The sequence below is a fragment of the Saimiri boliviensis genome, chromosome 7 (genome assembly GCF_048565385.1).
Source record: "Saimiri boliviensis isolate mSaiBol1 chromosome 7, mSaiBol1.pri, whole genome shotgun sequence".
Taxonomy (NCBI): Eukaryota; Metazoa; Chordata; class Mammalia; order Primates; family Cebidae; genus Saimiri; species Saimiri boliviensis.
The window spans coordinates 62,233,597-62,250,408 of record NC_133455.1 but is presented as its reverse complement, the minus strand read 5'-3'; the positions used below and the strand labels follow the sequence as shown (position 1 = coordinate 62,250,408).

Below are 16,812 nucleotides of genomic sequence, written 5' to 3'. Positions count from 1 at the left end.
AAAAGATAGAGAAAATGAAGGAAACAAAATATTGGTTCTTTAAGAATGTTAATAAAATTGACAGACCTTTAGCTAGACTGGTAAGAAGACAGATTATCCGTAGCAGGAGTGAAATGCAGGGTGTCACAGAGATCAAAAGTATAATGGAAGGATGTGAAACACTGCGTATATAAACCTGACAACCTAGGTGAAATACCAGTTTACATTTAGAAAATTGAGAAGATAGGGCACACATTCTACAGGTGTAATTTCCAGCATAGTGTGACATTTCACAATCATATATTCCCACTCTTTCCCTAGCATACTTCTCTCTCGTAAGTGTAATATGTTCATTTTTTAGTCCTCAGTTCCTTTGCAAAGGAAAGGGATGTGATGAGATGTGGTTACATTTTGTTTCTGTCATCTGGCTCAGACTTTGTTGTTTTAATAGACAGTATTTTAGTAAAATCACACACTATGTAGAGGTAACATTTTGAGTATGTATATCTTTAAGAACATTATGGTTATTTATTGATCAGAACAGATTGCTAATCTCTTAGCTCACTTGAGAATTTCTTTTGAAATCTTTAATTTGCTGGTTTTAGAGATACTGCTGAGATGATCAAAATGATGATGTGTGAACACATATGGTGACTTTTATTATGAAGAGTATAAGGCAGTATTAATATTTACTTAGATCTCAAGGATTGAAAAGGACTCTTGAATATAAAAATATTTCCTGAATTGTGACAACTTGTGAATCAAAACTATGTCAACAGCCATTTTCTTTAGTCTTATTGTCTTAAAAGAGGCCATTTTCTATCCTTTTTACTTACTAGGTTAACTGTGTCTTCCTATTTAATATAAGTTTCTTGTAGACAGTGTATAGTTAGGTCTTGTTTTTTTATCCTTTGTAATTATCTCTGTCTTTTAATTGGTGTTTAGATCATTTACATTTACATTTAATGGATAATGATATAGTTTGATTTAAATCTGCCGTCTTAACTGAATCATGGGGCAGGTCTTTCCCATGCTATTCTTGTGATAGTGAATAAATCTCACGAGAGCTGATTTTTAAAAATTTTAAGTTCTGAGATACAAGTGCAGAATGTGCAGGTTTGTTACATAGGTATACACATGCCATGATGGTTTCCTGCACCTATCAACCCGTCATCTACAGTAGGTGTTTCTCCTAATGCTATCCCTCTCCTAGCCCCCTACCCCCTCAACAGGTCCTGGTGTGATGTTCCCCTTCCTGTGTCCATGTGTTCTCATTGTTCAACTTCCATTTATGAATGAGAACATGCGGTGTTTGGTTTTCAGTTCCTGTTAGTTTGCTGAGAATAATGGTGTCCAGCTTCATGTCCCTGCAAAGGACATGAACTCATTCTTTTTTATGGCTGCATAGTATTCCATGGTGTATATGTGCCACATTTTGTTTATCCAGTCTATCATTGATGGGCATTTGGGTTGGTTCCAAGTCTTTGCTATTGTGAACAGTGCTGTGGTAAACATGTGTGCATGTGTCTTTATAGTAGAATGATTTGTAATCCTTTGGGTATATACTAAGTAATGGGATTGCTGCGTCAAATGGTATTTCTGTTGCTACGTTCTTGAGGAATCACCACACTGTCTTCCACAGTAGTTGAACTAATTTACACTCTCACCAACAGTGTAAAAGCATTCTTATTTCTCCACATCCTCTCTAGCATCTGTTGTTTCCTGACTTTTTAGTGATCGCCATTCTAACTGGCATGAGATGGTATCTCAATGTGGGTTTGATTTGCATTTCTCTAATGACCATTGATGATAAGTCTTTTTTCATGTATTTGTTGGCTGCATATATGTCTTCTTTTGAGAAGTGTCTGTTCATATCCTTCGCCCACTTTTTGATGGGATTGCTTGTTTTTTTCTTGTAAATTTGTTTAAGTTCTTTGTAGATTCTGGATATTAGCCGTTTGTCAGATGAATAGATAGTAGAAATTTTCTCACGTTCTGTACGTTGCCTGTTCTCTCTGATGTTAGTTCCTTTTGCTGTGCAGAAGCTGTTTAGTTTAATTAGATCCCATTTGTCATTTTGGCTTTTGTTGCCATTGCTTTTGGTGTTTTAGTCATGAAGTCTTTGCCCATACCTATGTCCTGAATGATATTGCCTAGGTATTCTAGGGTTTTTATGGTTTTAGGTCTTTTTTATATAAGGTGTAAGGAAGGGATCCAGTTTCAGCTTTCTGCGTATGGCCAGCCGGTTTTGCCAAAACCATTTATCAAATAGGGAATCCTTTCCCCATTGCTTATTTTTGTCAGGTTTGTCAAAGATCAGATGGTTGTAGATGTGTGGTGTTATTTCTGAGGCCTCTTTTCTGTTCTATCGGTCTATGTATCTGTTTTGGCATCAGTACCATGCTGTTTCGGTTACTGTGGCCTTGTAGTATAGTTTGAAGTCAGGTAGCGTGATGCCTCCAGCTTTGTTCTTTTTTACCTCACATTGTCTTGGCTATGTGAGCTCTGTTTTGGTTCCATATGAAATTTAAAGTAGTTTTTTTCTAATTCTGTGAAGAAAATCAATGGTAGCTTGATGGGGATACCATTGAATCTGTAAATTACTTCGAGCAGTATGGGCATTTTCATGATATGAGCATAGAATGTTTTTCCATTTGTTGGTGTCCTCTATTATTTCCTTGAGCAGTGGTTTATAGTTCTCCTTGAAGAGGTCCTTTACATTTCTTATAAATTGTATTCCTAGGTATTTTATTCTCTTTGTAGCAACTGTGAATGGGAGTTCACTCATGAGTTGGCTCTCTGTTTGTCTCTTACTGGTATACAGGAATGTTTGTGCTTTTTGCACATTGATTTTGTATCCTGAGGCTTTGCTGAGGTTACTTACCAGCTTGGGCTTTCTAAATATACAGTCATGTCATCTACAAACAGAAACAGTTTGACTTCCTGCCTTCCTAATTGAATGCCCTTTATTTCTTTCTCTTGCCTTATTGCCCTGATCAGAACTTCCAGTACTCTGTTGAATAGGAGTGGTGAGAGAGGGCATCTTTGTCTTGTGCCAGTTTTCAAAGGGAAGCTTCCAGTTTTTGCCCATTTAGTATGATATTGGCTGTGGGTTTGTCATATATAGCTCTTGTTATTTTGAGATTCGTTCCATCAATACCTAGTTTATTGAGAGTTTTTAGCATCAAGCGGTGTTGAATTTTATCAAAGGCCTTTTCTGCATCTATTGAGATAATCATGTGTTTGTTGTCATTGGTTCAGTTTATGTGATGGATTACATTTATTGATTTACGTATGTTGAACCAGCCTTGCATCCCAGGGATGAAGCCACCTTGATCATGGTGGATAAGCTTTTTGATGTGCTGTTGGATTCAGTTTGCCAGTATTTTATTGAGGATTTTTGCATCAGTGTTCATCAAGGATATTGGCCTGAAATTTTTATTTTTTGTTGTGTCTCTGTCAGGTTTTGGTATTAGGATGACATAGGTCTCATAAAATCAATTAGGGAGGATTCCCTCTTTTTCTGTTGTTTGCAGTAGTTTCAGAAGGAATGGTACCAGCTCCTCTTTGTACCTGTGGTAGAATTAGGCTGTGAATCTGTCTGGTCCTGGGCCTTTTTTGGTTGGTAGGCTAGTTAATTACTGCCTCAATTTCAGAACTTCTTATTGGTCTGTTCAGGGATTCAACTTCTTCCTGATTTAGTCTTGAGAGGGTGTGTATGTCTAGGAATTTATCCATTTCTTCTAGATTTTCAAGTTTATTTCTGTAGAGCTGTTTATAGTATTCTCTGATGGTAGTTTGTATTTCTGTGGGATCACTGGTGATATCCCCTTTATCATTTTTGATTCTTCTTTTCTTCTTCTTCTTTTTTTTTTTTTTAATGGAGTCTTGCTCTCCTGCCTCGGCCTCCCGAGTAGCTAGGATTACAGGTGGTCATCACTGCACCTGGCTAGCGTTTTTGTGTGTGTATTTTTAGTAGAGACAGGGTTTCACCATCTAGCCAGGGTGGTCTCAAACTCCTGACCTCATGCTCCACCCACTTCAGTCTCCCAAAATGCTGGGATTGCAGGTGTGATCCACTGTGCCCAGCCTCTTTTCTTCATTAGTCTCTCTAGCAGTCTGTCTGTTTTGCTGATCTTTTAAAAAAAACCAGCTCCTGGATTCATTGATTTTTTTTGAAGGGTCTTTTGTATCTCTATTTCGTTCAGTTCTGCTCTGATCTTAGTTATTTCTTGTCTTCTGCTAGCTTTTGAATTGTTCGCTCTTGCTTCTCTAGTTCTTTTGTGATGTTAGGTTGTTGATTTTAGATCTTTCCTGCTTTCTCTTGTGGCCATTTAGTGCTATAAATTTCCCTCTACTGCTTTGGCTGTGTGCCAGAGTTTCTTGTACATTTTGTCTTTGTTCTTATTGGTTTCAAAGAACTTACTTGTTTCTGCCTTAATTTTGTTATTTACCCAGTAGTCATTCAGGAGCAGGTTGTTCAATTTCCATACAGTTGTGTGGTTTTGAGTGAGTTTCTTAATACTGTGTTCTAATTTGAATGCATTGTGGGCTGAGAGACTGTTTGTTATGATTTCCATTCTTGCATTTGCTGAGGAGTATTTTACTTCCAATTATGTGGTCAATTTTAGATTAAGTGTGAAGTGGTGCTGAGAAGAATGTATATTCTGTCAGTTCAGCTCTTGGTCCAGAGCTGAGTTCAAGTCCTGAATATCCTTGTTAATTTTCTGTCTTGTTGATCTGTGTAATATTGACAGTGGGGTGTTAAAGTCTCCCACAATTATTGTGTGGGAGTCTAAGTCTCTTTGTAGGTCTCTAAGAACTTGCTTTATGAATCTTGGTGCTCCTGTATTGGGTGCATATATATTTAGGATAGTTAGATCTTCCTGTTGCATTGATCCTTTTATCATTATATAATGCCCTTCTTTGTCTTTTTTGATCTTTGTTGGATTAAAGTCTTTTTTAGCAGAGATTAGGATTGTAACCCCTGCTTTTTTTTTCTTTTTATTTGCTTAGCAAATATTCCTCTATCCCTTTATTTTGAGCCTGTTTACATCTTTGCACATGAAATGGGTCTCCTGAATACAGCGTACCTAATGGATCTTGACTCTATCCAATTTGCCAGTCTGTGTCTTTTAATTGGGGCATTTAGCCTGTTTACATTTAAGGTCAATATTATATGTGAATTTGATGCTGTCATTACGATGCTAGTTATTTTGCCTATTAGTTGATGCAGTTTCTTCATAGTGTCAGTGGTCTTTACAATTCAGTATGTTTTTGCAGTGGCTGGTACCAGTTTTTTCTTTCCATATTTAGTGCTTCCTTCAGGAGCTCTTGTAAGGCAGGCCTGGTGGGGACAAAATCTCTCACCATTTGCTTGTCTGTAAAGGATTTTATTTCTCCTTCACTTATGAAGGTTTGATTGGCTGGATATGAAATTCTGGGTTGAAAATTCTTTTCTTTAAAAATTTTGAATATTGGCCCCCACTCTCTTCTGGCTTGTAAGGTTTCTGCTAAGAGATTCACTGTTAGTCTGATGGGCTTTCCTCTGTGGGTTACCTGACCTTTCTCTGTGGCTGCCCTTAACATTTTTTCCTTCATTTCAACCTTGGTGAATCTGACGACTGTGTGTCTTGGGGTTGCTCTTCTTGAGGAGCATCTTTGTGGTGTTCTCTGTATTTCCTGAATTTGAATGTTGCCCAGTCTTGCTAGGCTGGGGAAATTCTGGATAATATCCTTAAGAGTGTTTTCCAACTTGGTTCCATTCTCCCTGTCACTTTCAGGTACATAAATCAAACATAGGTTTGGTCTCTTCACATAGTCCTATATTTTTTGTAGACTTTGTTCATTACTTTTCATTCTTTTTTCTCTAATCTTGTCTTCATGGTTTATTTCATTGAGTTAATCTTCAGTCTCTGATATCCTTTCTTCTGCTTGATGGATTTGGCTGGCTATTGAATCTTTTGTATGCTTCACAAAGTTCTCGTGCTGTGTTGTTCAGCTCCATCAGGTCATTCATGTTCTTCTCTAAACTGGTTATTCTAGGTTAGCAATTCGCCTAACCTTCTTTTGAGATCTTGGCTTCTTTGTGTTGGGTTAGAACATGCTACTTTAACTTGGAGGAGTTTTTTATTATCCACCTTCTGAAGCCTACTTCTATCAATTTGTCAAACTCATTCTCCATCCAGTTTTGTTCCCTTGCTGTTGCAGAGTTGTGATCCTTTGGAGGAGAGGAGGCATTCTGGTTTTTGGAATTTTCAGCGTTTTTACATTGGTTTTTTCCTCATCTTTGTGGATTTATCTACCTTTGGTCTGTGATGTTGGTGAGCTTCGGATGGAGTTTCTGTGTGGCCCTCTTTTTGTTGATGTTGATGCTGTTCCTTTTTGTTTGTTAGTTTTCCGTCTAACAGGCCCCTCTGCTGCAGGTCTGCTGGAGTTTTCTGGAGGTCCACTCCAGACCCTCTTTGCCTGTATCACCAGTGGAGCCTGCATGCAGAACAGCAAAGACTGCTGCCTTGCTCTGGAAGCTTCGTCCCAGAGGAGAACCCACCTGATGCCAGCCGGAGCTCTCCTGTATGAGGAGGTGTCTGTTGATCCCTGCTTGTAGGTGTCTCCCAGTCAGGAGGCACGGGGTTCAGGGACCCACTTGAGGAAGCAGTCTGTCCTTAGCAGAAATCCAGTGCTGTGCTGGGAGATCCTTCAGAGGAAAAGATCCTTCTCTTCAGAGCCAGCAGGCAGGAACATTTAGGTCTGTTGAAGCTGTGCCCACAGCTGCTCCTTCTGCCAGGTGCTCGGTCCCAGGTAGATGGGAATTTGATCTATAAGCCCCTGACTGGGGCTGCTGCCTTTCTTTTAGAGATGCCTTACCCAAAGGGGAGGAATCTAAAGAGGCAGTGTGGCTACAGTGGCTTTGCCAAGCTGTGGTGAGTTCTGCCCAGTTCAGACTTCCTGGCAACTTTGTTTACACTGAGGGGAAAACCCCTACTCAAGCCTCAGTAATGGCAGACGCCCCTCCCCCCACTCAAGCTGACCTTGAGTATCCCAGGTCAGCTTCAGCCTGCTGTGCTGGCAGGGAGAATTTCAAGCCAGTGGATCTTTCCTTGCTGAGCTCCATGATGGTTGGGATCTGCTGAGCTAGACCACTTGGGTTCCTGGCGTCAGCACTTTTTCCAGGGGAGTCAACAGTTCTGTTTCACTGGCATTCCATGTGCTACTGGGGTACGAAGAAAAACTCCTGCAGCTATCCCAGTGTTTGCCCAAAGGGATGCCCAGTTTTGTGCTTGAAACCATGGGCCCTGGTGGTGTAGGCACTGGAGGGAATCTCCTGGTCTGGAGGTTGTAAAGACCGTGGGAGAAGCTTAGTGTCTGGGCCATAGTGCATTTTTCCTGATGGCATAGTCCTTTATGGCTTCCCTGGGGTAGAGGAGGGAGTTCCTTGACTCCTTGCGCTTCCTGGGTGAGGCGATGCCCCACCCTGCTTTGGCTAACCCTGTGTGGGCTACACCCACTCTCTAACCAGTCCCAATGAAATGAGCTTGGGACCTCAGTTGGAAATGCAGAAATCACCCACCTTCTGCGTTGATCTTGCTGGTAGCTGCAAACTGGAGCTGTTCCTGTTCGGCCATCTTGCCAGCCACCTCTCAAATAAAAGTCGATCTGGTGATTTTATAAGGGAGAATTTCTCTTCACAATCTCTTTTCTCTTGTCTGCTGCCATGTGAGATGTGTCTTTCACTTTCTGGCATGATTTTGAGCGTACCCGCGCCTGCGCCCCCACCCCCAGCAATGTGGAACTGTAAGTCCGTTAAACCTCTTTTCTTTGTAAATTGCCCAGTCTTGGTTATGCCTTTATCAGCAGCATGAAAACAGACTAATACATGCCCAGGTTAAAAATGGTATTCTGCTCTTGGTCCTGGGTTTGGGAAAATGTCTGCAGCTTTCCCCAGTGTCCTTTCCTCATAGCGTCTCCAAGTCTCTCCCCAAGTTAACTCCAGGAATTGGGAGAAACAAAGTGCCCTCCTTCAGCCAGGATAGCTTGGGACCCCAGTGGACAGATGAATCCCAGAGGGAAGTTCTCTGCCTCTCACATACTCGGGCCTCACTCACTCTTAGCAGCCAGAAACTATCGTGTGGGCTATTTGTCAGCATTCTCCTCCTTGGGATCTGGGGTGTCCTTTATGATTCTGGTGGATTGCTGTTTTCTCGTTATGCTCTGTCTTGTGACTTTCAAGTGGCTGAGGCATCCTCAAATCCTCTAATCACCATCTTGGGGAAGCAGAAAACCAAAAGCAAATATTTATTGAATAACCAGAGTACTCACAGCATTATACTAGGTTGTGTCGGGGGAAGAAATAATATAGATATGACTCTCTCTTTAAGGAGTTTAGTAGTTGGGAAGAAGCAGCATGTATTTTATGGTGATGTTTAATTTATTCATTCTGAGTTGTGCATTTTTTTCAACTGACATCTCTGAAATCAATATAGGTCTTAAAATTTCAGTCAGCTAGATATTAATTGTGACATTTGTCATTGCCTTATGTGTGAACTTGTCATAGCTGTATTATAAATTTAATGGAATTATGTGAGCAGGGTTCCATATTTGTGATTTTAATTACGGGGTTAAATATCTTCAAAAGGATCTCACTGTGATATGACATCAAAACAGAAGTGCACAAAAAAGCATAGTTACATATGATAAAACTCTATGTCTTCACCAGTTTTAAAGGGTCTTCCTATAAGTTTAAAATAAAAATTCCAATTGGAAAAAAGAAGATATAGATTCATCAATAGTATATTTTTGATGTCCAAAATGTTTTTCTAAAAAATGATGAAGTCTTGAATTTGATGAAATACACTTGATTATAGAGTCCTCATAGTCTTCTGTGTTGTAAATATACTCATCCCTTGATATCCATGAGGGGTTTTGTTTCAGCCCCGCAAACCCACCCCCCTGACCTTGTCAGGAATACCAAAATCGATAGATCCTCAATTGTGTAGTGTTTGCATATAACCTATGCACATTCTCCTGTATACTTTAAATCAGTCTCTATGTTACTTACAATACCTAATACAATATAAATGCTGTGTAAATAGTTGTTACACTATATTGTTTTATACAGATTTGTATTTTTATTGTTTTTTCTCTATTTTGATCTGTGGTTTGGTGAATATGCTGATATGGACCCTGCTGATGCAGAACCTGTGTACACAGAGGGCTGACTGTATCTCTCAAATTTTTTTCTCCAGTATTACCACTTTGAACCCGTACTTCATGCTTAAAATATTGCAGTGATTAGTTTTGTCTGTTTCCATCTTTTTTTAACCTAGCCATAATGTCCAAGTTACTATTTAAAAAAAAGTGTGATTTTTAACTGACAGTCATTGTATATATTTATGTGACACAGTGGTGTGTGTGTGTGTGTGTGTGTGTGTGTGTATCTACTTACATGTATATATCTACATACACATATATACACAAATACATTGTATAATGATCAAGTCAGAGAAATTAGCATTGCCATCACTTCAAATATTTATTGTTTCTTTGTGATAAGACATTAAAAATCTCTTCCAGCTATTTCGCAGTATACAGTGCATTATCATTAACTAATCACCCTGCTGTGCAGTAAAACACCAGAACTTATTTCTCCCATACTGTAACTTTGTATCTGTTTTCGAACCTCTCCCCATTCTACTTCTCCCTACTCTTCCCAGCTTTTGATAACCACTATTCTGTGCTCTATTTCTGTGAGGTCAAATTTTTTAGATTCCACATATGAGTGAGATCATGCAATAATTGTCCTTCTGTACTTGGCTTATTTCACTTAACATAATGTCCTCTGGTCTTATCCATGTAGTCGCAAATGACAGGATTTCATTCTTGTTTAAGGCTGAATAGTATTCCATTGTGTATATATACCGCATTTAAAATACTCCAGTCAGGTCTGGTGGCTCATGCTTGTAATTCTAGCACTTTGGAAGGCCAAAGTGGGAGGATTGCTTGAGCAGGGGCATTTGAGACCAGCCTAGGTAACATAGCGAGACCCCATTTCTGAAAAAAATAAATTAGCCAGACATGGTGCTGCATGCCTGTGGTCTCAGCTACTTGGAAAGTTGAGGTGGGAGGATTGCTTGAATCTGTGTGGTTGAGGCTGCAGTGAACTCTGATCATGTCACTGCACTCCAGTCTGGGTGACAGAGTGAGACTCTGTCTCAAAAAAAAAAAAAAAGTTCATTCACTGATGAACACTTAGGTTGATTCCATGTGTTAGCTATTGAGAATAGTGCTGCAGTAAACTTGGGAGTGCAGCTGTCTCTTTGATATACTGATTTTTGGATTTTATTCCCAGTTGGACATTATAATTCAATTTTTAATTTTTTGGGTAATCTCCATACTGTTGTCTGTAATGGCTGTACTAATTAATATTACCACCAGTGTATAAAAGTTTCCCTTTCTCCATATCCTCCTCAGTGTTTATTATTTTTTGTCATTTTGATGATACCCATTCTAACTGGGTTGAGCTGATAACTCATGGTGGTTTTGATTTCCATTCCTTTAATTATTAATGATGAGCATTTTTAAAATATACTTGTTGGCCATTTGTATATCTTCTTTTGAGAGATGTTTATTCAGGTCTTTTGCCCATTTTAAAATTATGTTATTTGTATTTTTGCTATTGAGTTGTTTCAGTTTCTGGGAGTGAGTGCTGAATTCCCTTACTGTTATTGTATGACAGACTATTCTTTTAGGTCTATTAATATTTAATTTATGTATTTGGGTGCTCCAATTTTTATATCCTATTTATTGGCCCCCCTTTCGTTACATAATACTCTTGTTTCTTTTTACGGGTTTTGGCTTAAAGCCTATTTTATCTAATATAAGTAGGGTAGCTACTCCTGCTTTCTTTTGTTTATCTGTTTGCATTGAATGTCTTTTCTTTCAGTCTCTGTACGTCCTTACCGAGGATTTGAATCTCTTGTAGGCAGCATAGAGTTGGGTCTTGTTTTTTAATTCATTCATTCACTCTGTCTCTTATTGGATATTTTAATCTATTTACATTCAAGATAATTATTAATAAGTAAAGACGACTGCAATTTTGGTACTTCTTTTATAGTTATTTTGTAAATCCTACCTCTTTTAACTGTCTTCCTTTGTGGTTAAGTGATTTTCCCTAGTAATATGTTTTGATGCCTTGCATCCTTTTAGTGTATTGTAGGATTTAGGATTTTGCTTTGTGGTTACCATGAGGCTTATAAAAAACGTAACCAGTTATTTTAAACTGCCAACAACTTAATTTTGATCTCAAAGAAAAGAAACAAAAAGTACACTTTATTCTTTTCCCACATTTTGAATTTTTGATGTTACAATTTATATCTTTGTATATTGTCTATTAACAAAGTATTGTAGTTATTATTTTTAAGTTTTGTGTTTTAGTCTTAATACTAAAGATAGGAGTGTTTTATATACCACTATTACAGTATTATTCTGAATTTGTCTGTGTACTTACTTGTGCCAGTGATTTTTATACCTTTTGAAGTTTCTTTGTTACATGTTAGCATTCTTTTCTTTCAGATTGAAAAACTCCCTTTAGCATTTCTTGTAAGACAGGTCTGATGGTGTTGAATACCTTCAGCTTTTGTTTTTCTGGGAAACTTTTAATCTTCATTTCTGAAAGATGCCTTTGCTGGGTACAGTATTCTCGATGTTTTTGTTTGTTTGCTTTTTCCTTCAGCTCTCTGAATATATTCTCCTAATTCTTCCTGACCTGCAAGTTTCCTGCAGAGAAGGATGTTGCCAGGCATGTTGGAATTCTTTTATATGTTAACTTCTTTTCTGTTGCTGCTTTCAGAATCTTCTCCTTGTCTTTCATCTTTGAGAGCTTGATTATAATATGCCTTGGGATTGTCTTATTTAAGTTGAGTATGATTAGTGATCTTTGACTTTCCTTGACCTGGGTTTTATCTTTCTCCAGGTTTTGAAAAGTTTGTTATTTCTTTGGATGTGCCTTCTACCCCTTTGTCTTTATTCCTCTTGAACTCCAGTTGCTCGAACATTTGCTCTTTCGATGCTATCCCATAGATCTTGCAAGCTTTCTTCATTCCTCTTTAGTCTTTTTTTCTTTTTTCTTCTCTGCCTGTATATTTTTCACTTATCCTACCTTTGAGCTCACTCATTCTTTCTTCCGCTTGGTCAGTGCTGTTGTTGAAGCTCTCTATTGCATTTTTTACTGAATTCACTGCATTTTCCAGCTAGCAAGTATTTATTATTATTATTTCCAAGTCTCTGTTAAATTTTTCTGATAAATTTCTGAATTGTTTATCTGTATTTTCTTGACATTCACTGTTAAGTTCCTTAACACGGCTAGTTTGATTTTTATTGTGACAGATCACACATCTCCATCTTTTTAGGGTCTGTTATTAACACCTTATTTACTGACACCTTATTTTGTCTCTTTGGTGAAGTCATAATTCCCTGATTGTTCTTAATGCATATGGATGTACACATGCTTATTAACAGATTAATTATTTATTCAAGTCTTTGCGTAGACTGCGTGTTGTCAAGCCTGTTAGTGCTGCAGCCATTTCAGCAGTAGAGGGCGCCTTAAGCCCGTGTTTACCACTAGTCTCACGAGGGCTTCCAGGGTGACATGGTATTCCAGCCAGGATATACCTGATGATGACCCAAGGTGGGAGTACCCTGTGAAAAAGTTGGCCAGGAACCCGAACCTGGAATCCTGTCCCATTGGCTTAGACAGATGCGTATTTCCCAGCAGTTCCCTGCACAGATAGGACAGTTCCCCGCACAGATAGGACAGTTCCCCAACTGCAGCAAAAGGAACTGGAGCTGAGACTGGGTCCCCTTACACTCTGCTGTAGGATGGAGGCTGGTGAGCTTGCCCCTGTGGCCCACATGCATGTTTCGCAGCAGTTTCCTACATGGCTGAGACAATTTACTACCTGCAGTGAGAGAGGCTGGAGCCGAGTCTGTGCTCCTTCACTGCTTTGAGGTAGAGACAGGCAAACCCACCATGGTTAGCCCAGGCAGGCAAGCTTCCCCCAGAAGCTCCCTGAACAGGTAGGACATTTCTGTGACTGCAGTGAGAGGGGCTGGAGCGGGGAGTGGGATCCTTTAGGATCTGCTTGGGGCAAAGGCTGGCAGATCCTTCAAGGAGGCTCAGACAGACACATTCCTGCGTTGTGGGATATGGATAAATCTTCCTCTGGGTCCTTGTGCAAACAGTAATAAGCTGGGCCGATGGCTGGGTTGCAGAGGGATTGGAGCCAATTTACAGGGTAACTTTCGGGTGTGCTGCCAAGAACACTATCAGTGGGCAGATGAAACTTCCTGCCTGGGCACTAATGTGCTTGATTCCTCCTAGACCTCTCTTTCTTTTTTTTTTTTAGTTAGTATTTTAGAAGGTTTGATTTTTGTTTTGTTATTTTTAATCATATATATTTGTATATCCTAAAACTTCTTTATATACTACCTTTGTTTCCTTCCATAAACAATGCTAAATAATTGTTTATTTCCTTTTCTTGTATCATTTTAGTTACAAGTATTAATGCCAATCATTATGTTCATAAATGTACTTGGGTTTATCCTAGTTGATTTGAGAGCTTCAATTTTTAACTCTTTTTTTTCCTAGGATAATAAGTTAGTACACTTAGTTTCATCTTTCTTGTAGTTTTTTTGTTTTTGTTTTTTTTAAAATAATATGTGTTAATTTTACATCCCTTGAGCTTGTATCATATTTATACATTTTGTCAGTTTCATTTCCATTTTTAAAAAATTGACGCTTTTTTAGAGCAGTTTTAGGTTCACAGCAAAATTGAAAGTAGAGTCCCCATATACTTACTGTCCCCACACATGCACAGCATTCCTACTATTAACATCCCCTACCAGAGTGGTACATTTCTTAGAATTAATAAACCTCCATTGACACATTGTCTTCCAAAGTTCATAGTTTACATTAGGGTTCACTCTTGGTGGTGTACATTCTGTGGATTTTGACAAATGCATAATGTACCATGAAACTATCATACAGAATAGTTTCACTGACTTAAAAATCCTCTGTGCTCTGCCTGCTCATCCCTTTCTCCCCATAAACCCTGGCAACCACTGATCTTTTTAACATCTCTCTAGTCTTGCCTTTTCCAGATTGTCATACAGTTGGAATCATATAGTGTGTAGCCTTTTCAGATTGTCTTCTTTCACTTAGTAATGTGCACTTAATCTTTTATGTCTTTTCATGGCTTGATAGTTCATTTAGCACAAAATAATATTCCACTGTCTGGATGTACCACAGTGTATTTAACCATTCAAGTAGTGAGGGCCATCTTGGTTGCTTCTAAGTTTGAGCAATTATGAATGAATAAAGCTGCTATGAATGTATGTTTGCAGGTTTCTGTGTGGACATGTTTTTGAGTAATTTAGGCAAATACCAAACAGTATGATTGCTGGATCCCATGGTAAGAGTATGGTTAGCTTTGTAAGAAATTGCCATACTATTTTCCAAAGTAGCCTTACCATGTTGCATTTTCACTAGCAATAAATTAAAGTTCCTTTTGGTTTACATTCTCTCTAGCATTTGGTATTACCAGTTTTAATCCCCCTTTGGGGGATTACAAAACTATACTGCCACCACATTTACAACGCCACTAATTTGTGTTCTGAGTTTTGGCCATTCTAATATTTATGTACGTATCTCATTGTTTTAATTTGTAGTTCCTTAGTGAGATATGATATTGATCATCTTTTCATAGTATTTGTCATCTGTGTATCTGTCTTCTCTGGTGAATTGTCTGTTGTGGTCATTTGCCCAGTTTTTAATTGGGTGGTTTTTTTTCTCACTGTTGAGTTTTAAATGTTATTTGTATATTTTGGGTAACAGTCACTTGTCACTTATGCCATTTGCAAATAGTTTTTCTCAATTTGTGTCTTGTCTTCTCATTCTCTTGATACTACCATCTTTTAGTTGTAGTTCTAAAGTTAGATGTATTTTCTTCTTACCCCAGTCCATCATCATGTTACAGCTTCTCCAGTTTTTTTTTTTTTTTTTCAATCTGAAAATTCTCTGGTCCACACAGGCAAGCTCTTAAGAGAGAGATTTTCTAAGTTCTTGAAGGTATGACTTTGTGGTCATACACTTGAAGGACACTTGGCTAGATATAAAATACTCAGATCGGCTGGGCATGGTGTAATCCCTGTACTCACACCTGTAATCCCAGCACTTTGGGAGTCTGAGGTGGGAGGTCAGGAGTTTGAGACCAACCTGCTCAAAATGACAAAACCCCGTCTCTACTAAAAATACAAAAAATTAGCGAGACATGGTGGCGTGTGCCTATAGTCCCAGCTACTCAGGAGACTGAGGCAGGAGACTTGAACCCAGGAGGCAGAGTTTGCAGTCAGCCAAGATTGTGTTGCTGCACTCTAGACTGGGTAACAGAGTGGGACTCCGTCTCAAAAGCAAAATACTCAGCTCACATTTTTTCCTTTGAGTATCTTAAAAATGTTACTTCATTGTTTTCTAATATAAATGTTGCTGTTGAAATTTAGTACCAATCTTATTTTCTTTCCCTGGTAGGTGACTTGTCTTTGTATTTAACTTTATTATTGTGATAACTTTACATGTTTTTGTTTCCTGTGTTTAAATGATGTGGATTCCCTGGACTATTAGGAAGAGGTTCCTGTAAAAGAATAAATCAGGATAGCTCTGTCAGTTTACATTTCAAAGTCTGTCTTTTCTGTTGTTAATGGAGTGTGTGTGTAGACCTTTTGTCTCTTAGGTAAGCCTTGGTCAAAAGGGTTTTTCTCTTATAGCACACTGTTTCTGAGAGCTTTACATGTTAAGTATCCCATCATAAGACACTTAATTTTCTCTTTATGGTATTTTCTCTGAACTGTTTCCTTTGGAACTTTGCTAGTCCCTTCCCACTTTGTATCTGATCCTTCTTTCTCCCTGTCTTCATTGCCCTACAGTTTTGTTTGAGATTTCAGAGTTTTTTATCATTAGGGTGAGACCGTGTCCTTTTGGTGAGGGCTCTTTGTTACATACTCCTAAGGTGCTTGAGAGTTTAGAGCTTCGTAGCACTCTTTGTTGCCTGTAGGACTGGCTATACAGGTTTTTACACTCACCTGCAACTTGGAGCCTGTGAAAACCTCTTCCTTTCTTTCCTTTTATTCTTAGATTTGCTCTCCCAGTTTTCTCCAAGGATAGAGTCCTGTGCTTTTGGAATATTTATTAGTGATTTTTGGGTTTTGTTGCTTGGTAGGGTACCTCTATTGTAGCTTTAATTTCCTGCTGCTTTTGTGTAGCTACTGATCATGCATTGTGAGTAGTTTATCCACATTCTCTTAATATTCTGAGAATTATGGGGATTTTCTTTTACCTAGTTTCATTAAGATTGTCTCATATCCTTCTTGGTATATCTGGTGTTTAGGAGTTATCTTTGGGGGATTAAAAGACTATACTGCCACTACAATTATAACACCACTTACTTGTTGTTTTATTAATTTAATTGTGACTAATATGTAAGGAACTTAGATTTTTTTTTTTCTCCCTGTTTTTGAAAGGTTAGTTAAAGGCTACTTTACATCCTACATAATTGCCTATTTTTAATACCGGAATAAAGGAATTTAAATCATCTATATGTGACCTGGTGAGGAGTTGAATATAAATATAGAATGTGATTTTCTTTAACATTTTTCTTGATTTTAAATGCAAATATGCATCTTTTATATCTGGTTATATTGTTTAATGGGTATAGTCTCCTAATAGATATTTTAGATTAATTGCAGTATGGTACATGAAGTTACCTATAAATAAATAGCTTT

The 16,812-nt window shown here is 38.3% G+C and overlaps 1 protein-coding gene across 3 annotated transcripts in view; it reads left to right on the top strand.

Moving 5' to 3' along the window:
• RAB3IP (RAB3A interacting protein) overlaps positions 1 to 16,812 on the top strand; it is a 74,963-nt gene that overhangs the window by 26,422 nt on the left and 31,729 nt on the right. The window lies entirely within an intron of this gene.